General features: G+C 42.6%; 1 long non-coding RNA gene across 2 annotated transcripts; it reads right to left on the bottom strand.

Annotated features, from left to right (window-relative positions):
• Positions 1–7,023: 7,023 nt before the first annotated feature.
• LOC112569270 lies at positions 7,024–15,113 on the bottom strand. Of its 2 annotated transcripts, none has more exons than XR_003100356.1 (3): positions 15,058–15,113; positions 10,605–10,817; positions 7,024–7,693 (listed from the first exon to the last, which is right to left on the bottom strand). It is a non-coding gene; the product is annotated as an uncharacterized LOC112569270 (long non-coding RNA). The 2 variants fall into 2 exon arrangements; XR_003100355.1 differs by lacking the exon at positions 15,058–15,113 and adding an exon at positions 10,962–12,086.

Below are 15,113 nucleotides of genomic sequence, written 5' to 3'. Positions count from 1 at the left end.
ATCTGTTGGTGGGTAAGAGGAGGGGCTAAAATAGGGGTGAGGGCTATGGGAGGTAGGTTGTGGGTAAGAAGAGTTTGGGGAATGAGTTGGGTGGTAAGGATGAGCAAGTGTTGGGAAATAGTAATTTTGTGTGTGTAGTGGTAGAGAGTAGATTAAAGTGATTGGAGTATAAGTGTGTGGCAGCAGGTGAGTAGGTTGTGGAAAAGTTGTGGTGGTGTGGGGTGAGTTGAGATGGATAACTGTGAAAACATAAAGAGAATAAGTACATACTTGTGCTAAGTATATGTGATGCAACCTATAAAGCATGTGTAAGCTAATCCATTGTGTAATATTTTGTTGCCGAATTACATAGCACCATACAGATATGTTACCATAGTTAAAAATTGAGGTGGCTGTGGATAAAAGAGTGAAATTCCCACAAAAAGAAACATGAGAGGCATTCTTCAAACAATCACATGCAAGTAGTGGAGAATTTGAGGTCGTATGTATTTGTGTGTGTGTGTCTTCGCATTGCCGCGCTTTTGAAGTGAATGCAACAGGATGTCGATACAATTGTCATTCAAAACCCAACTATGCATTCAATAAGTGACAATCTAAATACACAAACACGTAATCTTAATTGCAATAGCAGTTACCATGAAATCAATGTGGTTCTACTATTAATATATATACTTGGAAATGTGACTTGCAAGTGAATTAAAAATATCAGTGTCAGGGATTGAAGATTGTTGTGGAGGGTGTCGGGTACCGAGTTTGATTCAAGGAATTTGAAATATGTCTATTGAATGAAAAACCTCAATTTTAATCAAAGAAATTTATATGTATATTGGTGACTTACTCTTTGGGCTGACCTACCTGTTTGTAAATGGTGTTATCCAAGCCCTGTACTGTAAATGATGTAAGAGCACCATTAATAAAGTGGTATTTTTGAGGATGAGACCCATACAAAACTTCATAAATGTCCTTTCAATTCAAGACCAAGTTATATAGTGTAAGAGACGCTATTGATAGTATCCTGTATAGCACATAAAGAAGCAAAGAGTCAATTATTATCATAAAGAAGGTAAGTTCATGAGTAACATAAAGAAAGACGATGACAACCTAGGGAAGTAACGGGGGTTAAGTAGGTACTTAGTGTAGACTGTTACTGCATATCATTACTATGGCAAATACGGTAGCTTCGACTGATCAACATTTTCTCATATTCTTTGTCTAAACCGGCATGTTAAAGTTTCTCTCTTATTCTGGTTTCAAACTGTGTGGTGAGTCCCTCATGCTGTTATATGTCCCGCTTGTGTGTGTGCATTGAAGTAGTGTGGAGTGATAGTGTCCTAGGATGCAGGTGAATATGTCACTGCAGAAAATTGAATTATTGTCATTATAATTAAAGACAATAGTTTAAATTCTATTATTAGATTGTAAGACAAAACACGTTTCTGAATGAATCGTTAATGGATAAATGTACACACACAACTACATACAGCCCCGAGACAGAAACCAACAGCCACAAAATGCATGAAACAAAGCAGGTATTGTTCATTGTGCTTCACGAGGATACAACAGAGTGACAAAGTGTATTCCTTGACCTATAACAATTGTGATGACTAAATTTAGTCATCGTACCTTTGCTAGAATGTGAGTTTGATGCTTTACAGTCGAGCAGACTCTGCACAGAATTGACCTGGCGAGAAAGTCTTTGTTTTTTTTCGTAGCTTGCACACAGGTGAGATCACGAGCTGGTCATGGTGAGTCTCGCAACCTGCGGACTTGCACGTGATTTGTTGACATCTGGGCTAGAGCACGTGAACGCGCTGTCTTGTGTGTGTCCCATCTGTGTTTATAGACATCCTGGAAACATGGCACATTACGCCTACCGGGAGATAGTACAAAGGGAGGACAAGTAGTTGAGGGGAGAAGAAAAAGAGAGAGCAGCTTGAGAGAAGGGCCGACGAGTTCCATCGCCTACCGGTTGACTAATAGACAAAGTCTGTCTCGGAGCTGACGTTAACTGTCTAGGCTGTTCACGTTGTGACTCAGTGTTCCTGCTAGCAGTGTGTTGCCCCAGGCACAAGTCGGAGGGATGTCAGTCAGCCTGCCAAGACATAGTATGTAGTGTCTGACAGCAACAGCATAAGTTGAATCTGAAACAGTGAAGACATATATTGCGGTGATTTTACCTCTCTCGCAAGTCGTAATATCTAGAGAATGAGAAAGAAGTGAAGTCTACTAATCATCTTGACAAACGAGCACTTTCTATCCGTATTTGCCCCGTAGGTTTAGCCAGTTACAGTGTTCCCTCGCTACTTTCGCGGTTCATGATATCGCGGATTCCTACTTCGCGGTTTTTTTTTTTTTTTTGAGTGAAGTATCGATGATGCTTCCGCGCTTCTACAAAATACCAGAGATATTTCAACAGGAAAAAGACGAAAATGAAGCTGTATTAGTATCTGCTGGAGAATTTAAGATTCAACAAAAAAACGGGAATTTGATTATGGAAGACATATCTGTTATTGCACTGGAGTCTAGACAAAACAGTGCGCTTGAAGAAATATGGTTGCCCTCACTCAACGTAAATGAAAAATTCTTTGTTCAGCCTGATGTCAAGGCTACGCACTTACAGCATCATTCCTTGATGTGTTCTTCAGACTTTTAAATGTTGCCAATCGTACAGAATGGACCAGAAATCTGCGGACTGGAAAAGCTCAGTGCTGTGAAAGAGTTCACCCTTGTGCACTGAAAATATTCATGCTGTTGATGTTCACAGACTAAGTGACCTGGTCTACAATTAACTTTAAAGGTACGACCCATCCCGGAGAAAGTCACGTGCTTAGATGTACACGATGCTGGTTGAAGATGTTAGAAAAGGATAAGTAAAGACTGTCGCCTTTCCCCACCAAAACTTTAATTCTTTGAAAACTTCGATGAAAATGGCAAAGTTAAGTGAGTCCAAGTGTGGGCATGTGTTTATGTGTATGTCAGTGTAAGTTTTGGTTTGTTTGTTACAAACGGGGTTAGGGTGGGTGGCAGAGTGACAGCATGTTTGCATGTCTCCAATGAGATCCACGTCTATGTAGATGGAATGAACATGTGACATAGTGAGCGTGTGTAAACATGTAGAGAATCAAGCAACCATCATTGCTTGTTTGTATCATATCAGAGTTAGATAAGAACTACATTTTTTTGTATGAAAAATTTCGATTTGACATGACCGATCTAGAAACACATATTTACAGATACCGGAATCACTCGATGGAAAATATTCTCTGCTCGTTGTGGGGAATGTTATTGAAGATGAAATCTACTGTGTGCTTGTCTGCATTCCGAGGTAGCCTGAGGATAAAAATTTATTGATCTTAAATAATTAGAAACCCAAATGTCTTCGAGCTCATATTACTTCTGTCTAAATTATTGAAGCTATTGCAGAAAATTATGTATTATTTCTTTTTTCTTTTCTTATGCAGCTTAAGCTTGAAAGCGATTTCATAAACAGGGAAGATTTAAATTGTATTCAGCTATTACACAGTTTTTGTTTTTGTTCGCCGTCGCAATAAATAAAATATATCATTGTTATCTTAAACACTCCTTCAAAGGGACTCAAGACCTTATTAAAGGAACCAATCATCAGTAACCTAAACCAACGCAGGATGAAAAAGTCCAGATGGATGTTAATGCTTTGACTGAACCAAGCCTACTCTCTAAATCTGTTATTTCCTGGGACAAATTTCATCGCAAATATGCTTTTTTAGAACCAAAATAGAATTGTGCACAGTACAATATATAAAAGTAAAATGTCTCACTATACTTTAATTCGAACATCTTATCTTAACACAGCATCATGTGGCACCAACTTTCTATCCTCCACGTGTTTTTGCTTTCTGCCGTTGAGGCGTCGTCGTGTCAGATGCATGAGGACAGTTGATCTCCGGTCGGCTAACGGCGCTCTTTCTGGTGACAACGACAGGGCAAGAAAAGCATCGAGCTAGGAATTATCTTCTCCTAATTGTGGAGCGCACGTGCATCATGCCTTCACGCTGCATCCGGCGGCCAGCATGTTTGGAGCTGACTGAGTGCCGACAGGTCTGGCACATCGATTTGCTTGCCGCTGGACCCCTTATCTGTTACAGTCACCGAGGATTCACTCATTCAATGGGTCGCACTCTCTGGCCCAGCAATAGGAGACAACAACAAAATAGGAAGAAGAAGAAAAGGAAAAATCTTAACTTCTCTAAAGAGGTTTCCGTGGGATCAATCAACTTTTTTTATTTTGGAGTGTTCTTAGGTGAAATCATCAAGACTAGAGTACATGATGTTAAGCGGAGGACTTACACGTTTGTTTCCATCTATAAAAGTGATAATGACAGGTAGTAGTTGATAATCTTTGCTCTATTGATAAACCATTAATTGAGGAGTTTATAGTCCTTACTGACCCTGTAATGACAATAACCCTCATACAGAGTGTTGGTGCTAAACTAACGCCATTCCACAGCACACACTTCTTAGATAAAAGCTGAAGAAGGATCACTGAATGTTGAGATGCTAGTAAGAAAGCCAAAGGGATGAAAACAAAATTCTAGTAAACATTATTCCTCCCACCAACACCCGCGTAGCTAACGGACATGAGCAGTGGATGTCAGGCTGACCGAAGAAGGTGGACGCAATGCGGGCGGTGGTGGCGGAGAGGTACGACACTTCCATTATCGTTGTGCGCCTCCAGCTCAGCCGTCGATGATGCTGTCCATCACCAAAAGCTAACAAGCAGCAGCAACCTGCAATCGGGCATCCCTGGAGCAGCAGAGCACCTTTCGGGGTGTGGGTCTGAGGGGAAGCAGGGACGTAATATTCGGAAATATTGATGGAGTGTCCTGTCTAGGACTGGGAGGATCTCGCGGGCTGTCGACAATTGCAGATGAGGCAGTGAGTGCTGCAGGCTAGTCCGTGACCCGTACAACCTGTCACCCTACGCCTAAATAAGTCTCTTGTTGTAGAAAAAGTCGTATAAGTTGCTTCACCTTCCTAATACTTTGAGTTTTTTCCACTTAATTTCCTCTCTCTCTCCCAACATGCGTGCTGGGGGGCACACACACACAAAGACATATTTTCTCTATTTCACAGTTTTATATATTGCCTTCCTTTTGAGTATGACTTTACAATCCCTCAATAACAATATTTCTCAAAACCTTAGGACAGAAACACAGCTACTCGCAAAGCACTGATCCTCTCCAAAGTTTCTTTCCTTTCGAATCGAGTTATGTGTTATTAACAGTTTTATTGGGAACCTCAAGTTCATAATCAATCCATTGTCAAATACAGCTGTGCGTACTCCTGTCACCACACTACCATTTACTGGCTAAAAAAATATAATTCTTTCAAATTCAGGAGGAAGGTTGATCTTTAAAAACTTTATGAAATATGTTTTGAATCATGAGTATTTGGCTCGTGCGTACTGCTTGATTTTTTGGCGGGTGTTTGACAAATAGAAAAATACTAATTGAAGGAATCTTTTTCCATAAATATCTTTATCTCTTTCATACTCTTTGACTTCACATGATAGATATATTTATAATTATAAGTGACCAACCAGTTCAGTAACTGAGATCTCTTGTCGGGTGTCTGTGGGTATGTATATGCCAGCGCATGTCTCGGGGAAATTTTCTCACTTATCCGACTTCATTCAGTACTGAGTACACGCGCAGTCGGGAATCTGTGACGTCAGTCTCTGATGTCCCGTTCTGCTTTATGTGACCCCGGTCAGGGAAACTGTCGAGCCGTGTCTGCGGTGTGAGTCCACGTCCGGCCGGAGCCACTTGAAGGGACTTTGCGGGCGGAAACGATAAACTCTGTTTCACCTGTTGGAAAACTTTCCCACAAATGTCAGAGTGCGTGGCTTTACCGCGCTACACGCGCAATCTCCCCTCTACACTGGAACCTCATTAGAACGTCTGGCGAGTGTCCGAGAGTGAAACTTGTTTACGAGGGTGTAAAACTCGCGTTTATTGGACAATCAGTAAGTGTAAAATCTTTTCTGACAAGTCTACACAGTTGGACGTTATAGATGTCGACGATAGAATGTGCTGCACATGTAAATTTAGAGAGTCTTAGAGACAGCGCATGTACTGGCGGGGTATGTAAGTGGCACACTGTGTCAAGAGCACGCGGCAAGCTGTCGAGTGGACAGAATGAGTTTTTTTAGTCACTGGTCCGAGCGAGCTTTTAGTGTACTAATCAGACTTTCAAAGGTCTGTGCAAGTTTAAGCAACAAAGAAGATAATCATGTAAGTTAAAAGAAATGAAAACGAGAGATTAAAAAGTCTTACTAGATGTTACAGAGTGCTTCTTATTCATTTTCGGAATATTTTTAGCACAGCAGTCGGCCATCAAATGCGCAATTGATCTACTGAGTTCATTTCTTGGTCTCGTAAGCCTTGTAGTTTCCATGGAGAATCGTGGCATTTTAGAGGAGGTTCTTGTCTACATCCCTAGCAGGCTTGAAGAGAGGGAAAACAGGTCACAACAACTGTGTCACAATCAGTAAAGCACTACGAGTGTAGATTGACCAGATGAGTTGGGAGACCAAGAACTCCTAAAAGTCACAACTCATGGAGCCAGTCGCACACCTCAAACTGGAAATACTTTTTGGTCTTAAATCAGTGTAATTACTTTTGTAGAAACACAGTGAAGAACACAATTTTAGAGCTTTCTAAACTAAAATTGTTTTTTAATAAGATATAAACATTTCAAGTCAGAAGTTTGTTCACATCAGCACAATTTTTAGTACGCGCTTTTTCAACGCATCTCGATGGCATGAATGAATTTTTATAAAAACGCTTCTAAAATATTTTCTTAAGGACAATTTAAACTTTAAGAAACATGTTGTGCATCTGGACTACAAGTCAGATTAAACTGTCATTGTTGCAGGGAAAAAACATCATACACAGACCAGTCCGTCTCGCCAGATGTCCTGTGATATGAAGGAGGACCTCTTGTGCTCAGTCTGTCCAGAATCACTGACGTGGATGTCCCATGTCCCGCTCCATCCTCTGCTACCTCCACTCAATGTTGAATGTGAAAGGAGGTCCACTGTATGTGATCAGCCTCACCCTGAGAATGTAAAGACGCTGTTTCCAAAAATAAACCTTGTCGGTAAAAGGTTTCTGCATTTCGTGATTCACATCAAGTTAGCATCCATCCTACTAAACATCATCCAAACAGCAAACGTTCAAAATAAAATTCCAATCAAATATCAAGAGTACCAGTCTGCTTTTTCAATGAACTTTATCAGCACAGATAGTATAGTTGTTGTTGAGCGAAAAAGATCGGTAGCAGCTGCGCTTGGAAGCGACCTAGTCCCTGACGAATCCTCTTTTGGATGTCTGGAATCCGTCTTACTCCACCCTTCTGCAGATCCCTTTAATCTCTGAACCGGAAGCACCGGCGCCTGACCGAGTTCTGCTCCGTCGGGGCAAGGACTCGAGGGTCATCGTGTTGAAGACCCTGGCTGACAAAGTGTCGGCTCAATCTCCTACTTTCACATTAGACATACAAGACCTTTGTATCCCAAGTCCATATGTAACACTCTGGGTTTGTCTGTCCCGTGTGACTGTGTACAGTGGGGTGCACTGCGATCTGACTGCAGGAAGTTTTAATACTCACTGTAAACAAATCCAGCAGCACTGTAGTGTGGTTAGGCTCAGAACTGTAATTAAAAAAGAAGTAGACCACATGCAAGATCACCTCGGTAAAGCATGGGTGGACAAGGAGACAGGTCCCTCACAGAAAATCAACAATCGTTCTTTGACAATCTGCATGTTGGACACTGTTTCTAGGATTTTACGGATTGTAATTAAGTCTGCTACTCATAGAATGAAGTGGATGAAAAATACCGTTTACTTTTTCTTCTTATGGCAGGATGGGATGAGGTGAGTGCTTGCAGTGTAGAGAAGTAACCAGGGTAGTTTGAGTTCTAGATCTCATCAGCAGGTGGGCGTCGATACTACCCAATCAGCCAATGTGTGAAACGGTGTTTCCTAATTAGACAAAGTGTTAGACTGTGCCTCCTAATTAAACAAAAGCGAGACGGTTCTTCAATATTAGACAAAGTGTCAGACGGTGTTTTAATATAAGACAAAGTATAAGACGATGCTTTCTAATTAGTGCACGAGACACTACCTCCTAGTATCAGGTTGGGTGTGGCGGTGCTTTTGTTGCCACATGGTGTATCTTGCAAGTCCATGATATTCTAATCTCGTGATACCTCCATTCCTTGATGTCCAGTTATTTTCCACCAAGAAAACTTTGTTCCAGTTATTGTCGGGACGGAGTAGTCACAAGAACATGGCGCTGAAGACGTTTTTGTCTTGGCCGACATCTTATCGCTCGACACGAGGAACCGGGGTCTGTAATCGACTAGACATCATCGTCTCTGTTATCACCAGATTTATCGTCGCTAGGAGCAGAAGTCGACACAGCTCACAGGTCAGCACGACATCAAAGACTGGAGTTTTCTCCCTTCTCACTGTCGAGGTTTCGTGTGTGACGTCAGCAGGTTCTGCTCATTATCTAGCAGGGAGGTAACTACCTCGTGAAACAACAAACCACATCCAGTGGACTCACTGAATCAGGTAATCGCCCTTTCTATTTGAATAAGAAATCATGTGTGCTTCATTTTCGACAGGTCTGGGGACTGCGGTGGGTCGCCAACCTATGAAACTGGAGGCTCTGACATCAATGTCCTCAGTAAGTATAGCACTTACACTGGCTTCACATCACTACCTTACCCAGTCTCTTACTTCGAGATCAGCCCGGCTTGAAATTGTTTGGAATGTTTGTGACAGTTCTGAAATAAAAACGAGAAGACTTCCCATGGATGAGAAAGCTTCCATCCAGCCTTGATGAAGGCTGAAGAAAAATAAAATCAGGTGTAATACATCATTAGAAAGTGAATGGGGATGTAAAGAGCTAGATCCCATTTTAAATGAAAGCAGCACGATGTCTTTGTGCCAGACGATGGATCATCCTGTCAGACGACATTCGCGGGCATATCGGGATCAATGAGCCACGTGCGGCGATGGCCGGTCGTCTGATGAACGTGAGGTGAAGTGGTGTGACGGACACGAACGCCCACCGTGAGATACAGATGCTTTAAAGGTGCATGAACACCGTTTACAAAGTACCTTACATACAGTAGTACTGTGTCTTACTCTGGAGACAGTAAATGTTCTCATTATTTTTTATTCAAATTTCATCTGCTTCCAAGCAAATATGATTGCAAACTGTTTACAAAAAAATGTTTCGTCTGCTGTTTTGCCTCTCGGAGAGTCTCTCATGCATGCAAAATGGATGATAATAAAAGCATCAAGAAAAAAATCTCAGACTAATTGAGTCAGTAGTCGATCTCTTGCATCCGAGCCTTGTGTCAGAGAAATTCGAAACTTTGCCTGCAGACAACCGAGAGACGGGAAAACCGCTAATACCTAGTGACCACCATGGTTTAAAATGTTTCACAATGTTTTGTGATACGCTATATTGTATTTGCGTGGAAATGGTGCATTGTATTTCGTGATATTAAGCATTGACTGGACTCACTGGATGGACATCTTATGTTCCATTCTGATATCTTACTGTTGTATCCCTGGTTCACAATGCCAGTATTAAACGTTTAGTTTGAATGATTTATTCCATTCATTGCTTAGCATGCCTAGATTAGACTTACTCTTACAGCTTTGTGAACTTGAATTTCTAGGTGACAATGTTGTAAGCTTGCCTGTTAAACAAAGTCTGAAGGTACCTCTGAGCTATCTCAATAACTTTAGAGCAGCTGTATACAACATTATTCAAGCTCCTCTTGTCCTTCACGGGTAAACGGTTGTAAAACCAGATGAGCGAGGACAGCAGCTCTACATGTGGAATCTATAAAATCGCTGAAGTAATCGCTGGGTGACAGAGAAAGACCAGCTTTCAGAGAAGAAAGAGGCGTTGTTGAGCGTTTTACACAATAGCCCATCCAGCAAAATGACCTGTCGAAGCTGGTGCCCAGGTATTTCAATGTATTGACAATTTCCACGTCCTGGTCATGGCGACAATTACGGGACTTAGTGGAGAGTTTCGATGGAAATTAAAGGCAATTTCGTTATCTTACCCACATTAAGTCCTCAGAAATTGTCATAGCACCAGGCAATAAATTCATCCAAGGCTACATTATTGGTATCTATTGGCTCGCTATGAAGAGAGACCTCAGTGTAGTGTCATCGGAGAATATGACAAGATGTTGACCCTCATAGTTACTGCGACAGCTGTTTGTATAAAGAATAAACAAGCTCAGGGATAAAATACAGCCTTGGGGTGATCTAGGGAACATCGTGAGTAAGAAAAAGTGCCATTGTTAACCAGACAGTAAATGATCCATGACACTACCTAAATCGAATATCTCAAAGCGAGTACACAAAGTGTTAAAAGTATCAGACAGGACCATACTGTCAACACCTGAGATGTAAATTTTATCTTCCGATCCCTTGAGCCGATCTTTATCAGGCTTTGTAGAAAATAACAAAACTTCTCTAGCTGTGACACGATAAATAAAAAACAATTGAAGGTGAAAATAAACGAACCATAACTCCCTTAGTCACGCAACTGCAACAGGAAAGGGAGAGCATCGGCGTGGCCGGAAATTTCATCTCTCGCTGGAATGATGCGCTGCATCTTTCTGTCCCCGTCAGGGTTATGACAGGCCTAACCCTATTACATGTCTCCAATGTCTGTGATGTTTTATTCTGACCAGCAAAATTTGCTTCAACGCCGACTAGATCATCACAACACGCGAGCTGAAAGCAGACAAAAATGGAAATGGATAGACGCAGATGCAGAGAGTAAACACTGGTATCAGGAAGACAGAAGAAAACAATGACGACAGACAAGAACAGAGTGAAGACAAACAAAAACATACTGAAGACAAATTTTAAAAATACCTATTCAAGTCCCCGCATGGGCAATGGGCAATGTCAAAACACTCTCCATTCACACTAAGAACACTTGTAGGGTGAAATCCATTCACGTCTTGGCCTGTAGCCTCCCGCCAATGGCGGTGACGACCGGTAATGGAGGAAGGCAAGAAGGGTAAAAATGTATGCCATTAATTTTCCTCTCGTGATGGCAGTCTAAGTTGAAACATGCCTGTACAATGCCTGGCGATTTTCGGGTGAGCGCCTGTCAAGCCTGGATTACATCAATGCACACGACACTGGGGATGATGCCCTGGTTTTAAGGAAGAAACGAAAGATTATATGCTGCTTTTTTTTTTTTTTTTTTTACTTTTCTATCTCTCCTCTCTCTCTCACACACACAAACGCACGCTCTAGGAGGAGTCAGACAAAGGTGTTGTGTGGGGCAACAAATTACAACCTACAGATGGAGGTGAGCAAGTCTCTCAGAAGCTTGTCACACAAAGTCTCCTAGTTTACAGGACCTTTCTTGACAGAGGACGGAGATATCTGTGTTTCACTGTCTACTCTCACTCATTGTGGATCGACAAGGTGCTCAAGCCACCACACCACTAAAAGGTCAGTTACACCAGCTGGCTGAACACAGGGAAGGCCGCCATATTTCATGGCGAGTAGCGAGTTACTCACCTCCGACAGCACCGACAACTTTAAAGGCCACCAGCAAGGCCAAACAGCTTCTCCGTGCATACAAACGTTTGCTGCTATTCACCCTCATCAGTGTGTATCATTAACAATTTTAGGAACTTTAGTGTGAAACATAAACAGACAATTCATTTTCGATAATGCAAATATGTAATATTGTCGTAAACTCTGGGGCAGGAGTCCGTAGATTGGGTAGGGGTATGATTTCTGACACCCGGTCTAACACACCGTCGATACTCCCACCAAATCAAGTCGACATTTCCCGCATGCGCCTATACTAAATTGCTGATCTACACTTTTTAATTAGCTTGCTGAACCCTCAGCATGCATTACCACAAATAACAACACGCAATTTAGTATATTCAAGAAATTATTAATCAACAACAAGATTATTAAAATTACCAAATGATAAAAGGGAATACGAAAAGAACAAGCAAGGTTGTAAGAAGCTGATTCACTAACTTGGCTAATTACCTAGGTCGTCCCGTCGTCTAAAAGCGCTGAGCCTTGCATCTAGATCTTTCCAGAGCAACATGCGTTCAATTGGTCAGTCAAGCCACATGACACACCACAACCAATCACGCTTCACAGTTATCACGAGAAGTTCTCATCAGCTCTTGCGTGTGTTACGTCATTTCTAGAGAAAGAACAGATGTGTAAAGCGGAAAGCAGTGAAAAAAAAGAAAGTACCCGGTTGTGAACCATCACATTTCTGCTACAATTTTACAGTAGGCCTAAAGACTATTAATAAAGGCAATAGTCTTGTATTATAATGTATCTTAAAGAACCTTCATATGCAAGAAGTTATTGAAAGGCAGGAAGTCAAAACATTTTGTTGTAATTCTATGCACACGCAAAAATTAACATAACGAAAGAGTATGAACATGCACTCATATCTATACCATATACAAGAGAAGCTAGATTAGTGATACCAATTTTCAAGATGTGATGAAAGAGGATCCTCTCTGGTGTGATATTGACCTTTCAATGCTTTCAATTCAAAGTGACTTTGTGTTATGATGACGTGTATATGTACTGGGTAGTTGTGATTGTCAGTTGTGGTGATAGCAAAAATGGTTGTGAAATATTTTCTCTTTGGTGTGGAACACATCATTAAACTCCTCCTCATAAACATTCCCAGACCATGCAAAACAGACAAACCACGGACATATGTAGGATATTAGTTCCTGGACAAACTGATTTGATCTCATGCACAAGCAGAACCACCTACGCACTCACTTATCAGAGCTTTTCCAAATTCTATAATGAGGGGAGACAAAATTCGTTTATTTACCCAAACGGCTTAGTGATGGATCTTGCCACGCCTCCCATTGCACCAGGCCCTCCGGGCACCTGACCCTCCCTAGGCACCAGGCCCTCCGGTACCTGACCTCCCTCAACCCTAGCACCTGCCCTAGGACCCCTCCGGGCACCTGACCCTCCCTAGGCACCAGGCCCTCCGGGAACCTGACCCTCCCTAGGCACCAGGCCCTCCGGGCACCTGACCCTCCCTAGGCACCAGACCCTCCTATTGAACTGAAACTTCCAAGATGATGGGTGAATTCTCATTTGGTACGGTTATCGGGCTGGGTATTGTTGTGATCGGTTTTTGTCGGTGTACAGAGACACAACGTTGTTCGGAATGCGATCAACCGGCGAAAGGAGAAAGCGTTGCTGCTATGGACAACATTTGTTCAATTTTTCCCCTATTACTTTCCTTTTTTTTTTTAAACCAGGCCCTCACGCACCAGACCCTCCTCTTCGCACCAGACCCTCCTCTGCACCAGACCCTCCTGTATGCACCAGACCCTCCCATAGCACCAGGCCCTCCATTTTAGTATACTTGAAGGAATCGAGGTACCCCTAAATTTCTAATACCAAAGCGAAGTTAATGACGAGTAAAGTTTTTTCAAAGTCTTTGACCAGACCCTCCTATCTGCACCAGACCCTCCCATCGAACTGGAATATTTTCAAAAGTTTTGCACCAGGCCCTCCCCCTGGGTTTTTTTGAAGAAAAAAAAAAAAAAAAGAAAAAAGCGAAGTAGTAAAAGAGAGAAAAGTGGTGTGCTGCTTTACCGGTGCACCCGGTAGCTGCATCACCACCTTTCCCCCTTTGTACTGAGGAGGGGGACTCGAGCCCATCGTCGGAGATGCGTCCGTCTGCGAATGCGGACAAATCTCCTGGTCCAAGGCTCAGTCTCAATAGATCGCAGTGAGGTGGCTGCTCTACTAAGTACGACACCCCGACCGAGAACTAGGTCGTCTACGAATGATTTGGCATCTCCACGTCGCATGGGGTGAAAATCGTCCTGGTCCCCGCCGCGCACTGCTCGGCGCGAGCGGCTGATGACCCCTTCCTGTGGCTTCACCACCGCCGCGGCTGTGACACCGCGGCGTGTATCGCAGCGGCACTGAAAGTATCGTTACATATTCGGGCGGGATTCTGACTTAGAGGCGTTCAGTCATAATCCCTCAGATGGTAGCCTCGCACCATTGACTTATCAGCCAAGCACATAAACCTTTCGGGACGCCTGCTCCCCATGTATATAGCGCCAACCCTACCATCCCTGCCTTGTGCCACGCCCCCTCCAAATTTCTAACCGGGCGCGAGCCGTTCAGGCCTCCCTAGGCACCAGACCCTCCCGAATCCCTTCAGCCGTTGCCGGTGTACAGCGCTGCCGAGAGACCGTTGTGAGTCTTTTTCCGATTTTTGCCCATCGTTTGAGAAAAGACACTAGGCCTACAGCAAGCGATGCTCGTTAACAACGATTCCATTTGAATTCCCTGGGGAAATTATTATCCATTTTATTTCTATTGATTTTATTGGTCAAAACAAGACTTGCATGACCATGAGAAATTAGAGAGAGGATAAAATATGTTACTTTTGTTTCAATTTTTTTTTCTACACTTGTATTGCTTTATTTTGCTTCAGTGCTGAAAGAAAGTGCACATCAAGATAGTGAACATGGTGGCTTAGAAGATTTATTTTCCAATGATCAGCGAAACCAAACCCATTTGACTGGACTAAACAGAGATGGAAAAATGCAAGACTGGGATAGCAGACTTCTCGATTCATTTCAAAACTGACACCATTGCTCTATTGATGACAGACAGGTGTATGTTGAAGATGACGTGTTTAATTAAGATGAGGCTGAACCTTACACAGTACTTGTCTCATACATTTCATACATCGCAAGTCTGTTACATGCCACACACCATAATTCTTACACAGGAACGCGTTATGTTACAGGTCCCACACGTCACATGTCACACGCGTTATGTTACAGGTCCCACACGTCACATGTCACACGCGTTATGTTACAGGACCCACACGTCACAAGTCGCACGCGTTATGGTACAGGTCCCACACGTCACCCAGGCCACACGTCATCATACTCACACGTGTTGTTCTTTTGCTCACCTGCATCTCCTACATCGCGGAGGAAAATGCCAACACCACGTGTTAGTGCAGACTTC

The sequence above is a fragment of the Pomacea canaliculata genome, linkage group LG7 (assembly GCF_003073045.1).
Source record: "Pomacea canaliculata isolate SZHN2017 linkage group LG7, ASM307304v1, whole genome shotgun sequence".
NCBI classification, from domain to species: Eukaryota; Metazoa; Mollusca; class Gastropoda; order Architaenioglossa; family Ampullariidae; genus Pomacea; species Pomacea canaliculata.
This window is presented reverse-complemented; position numbering and strand designations above follow the sequence as displayed.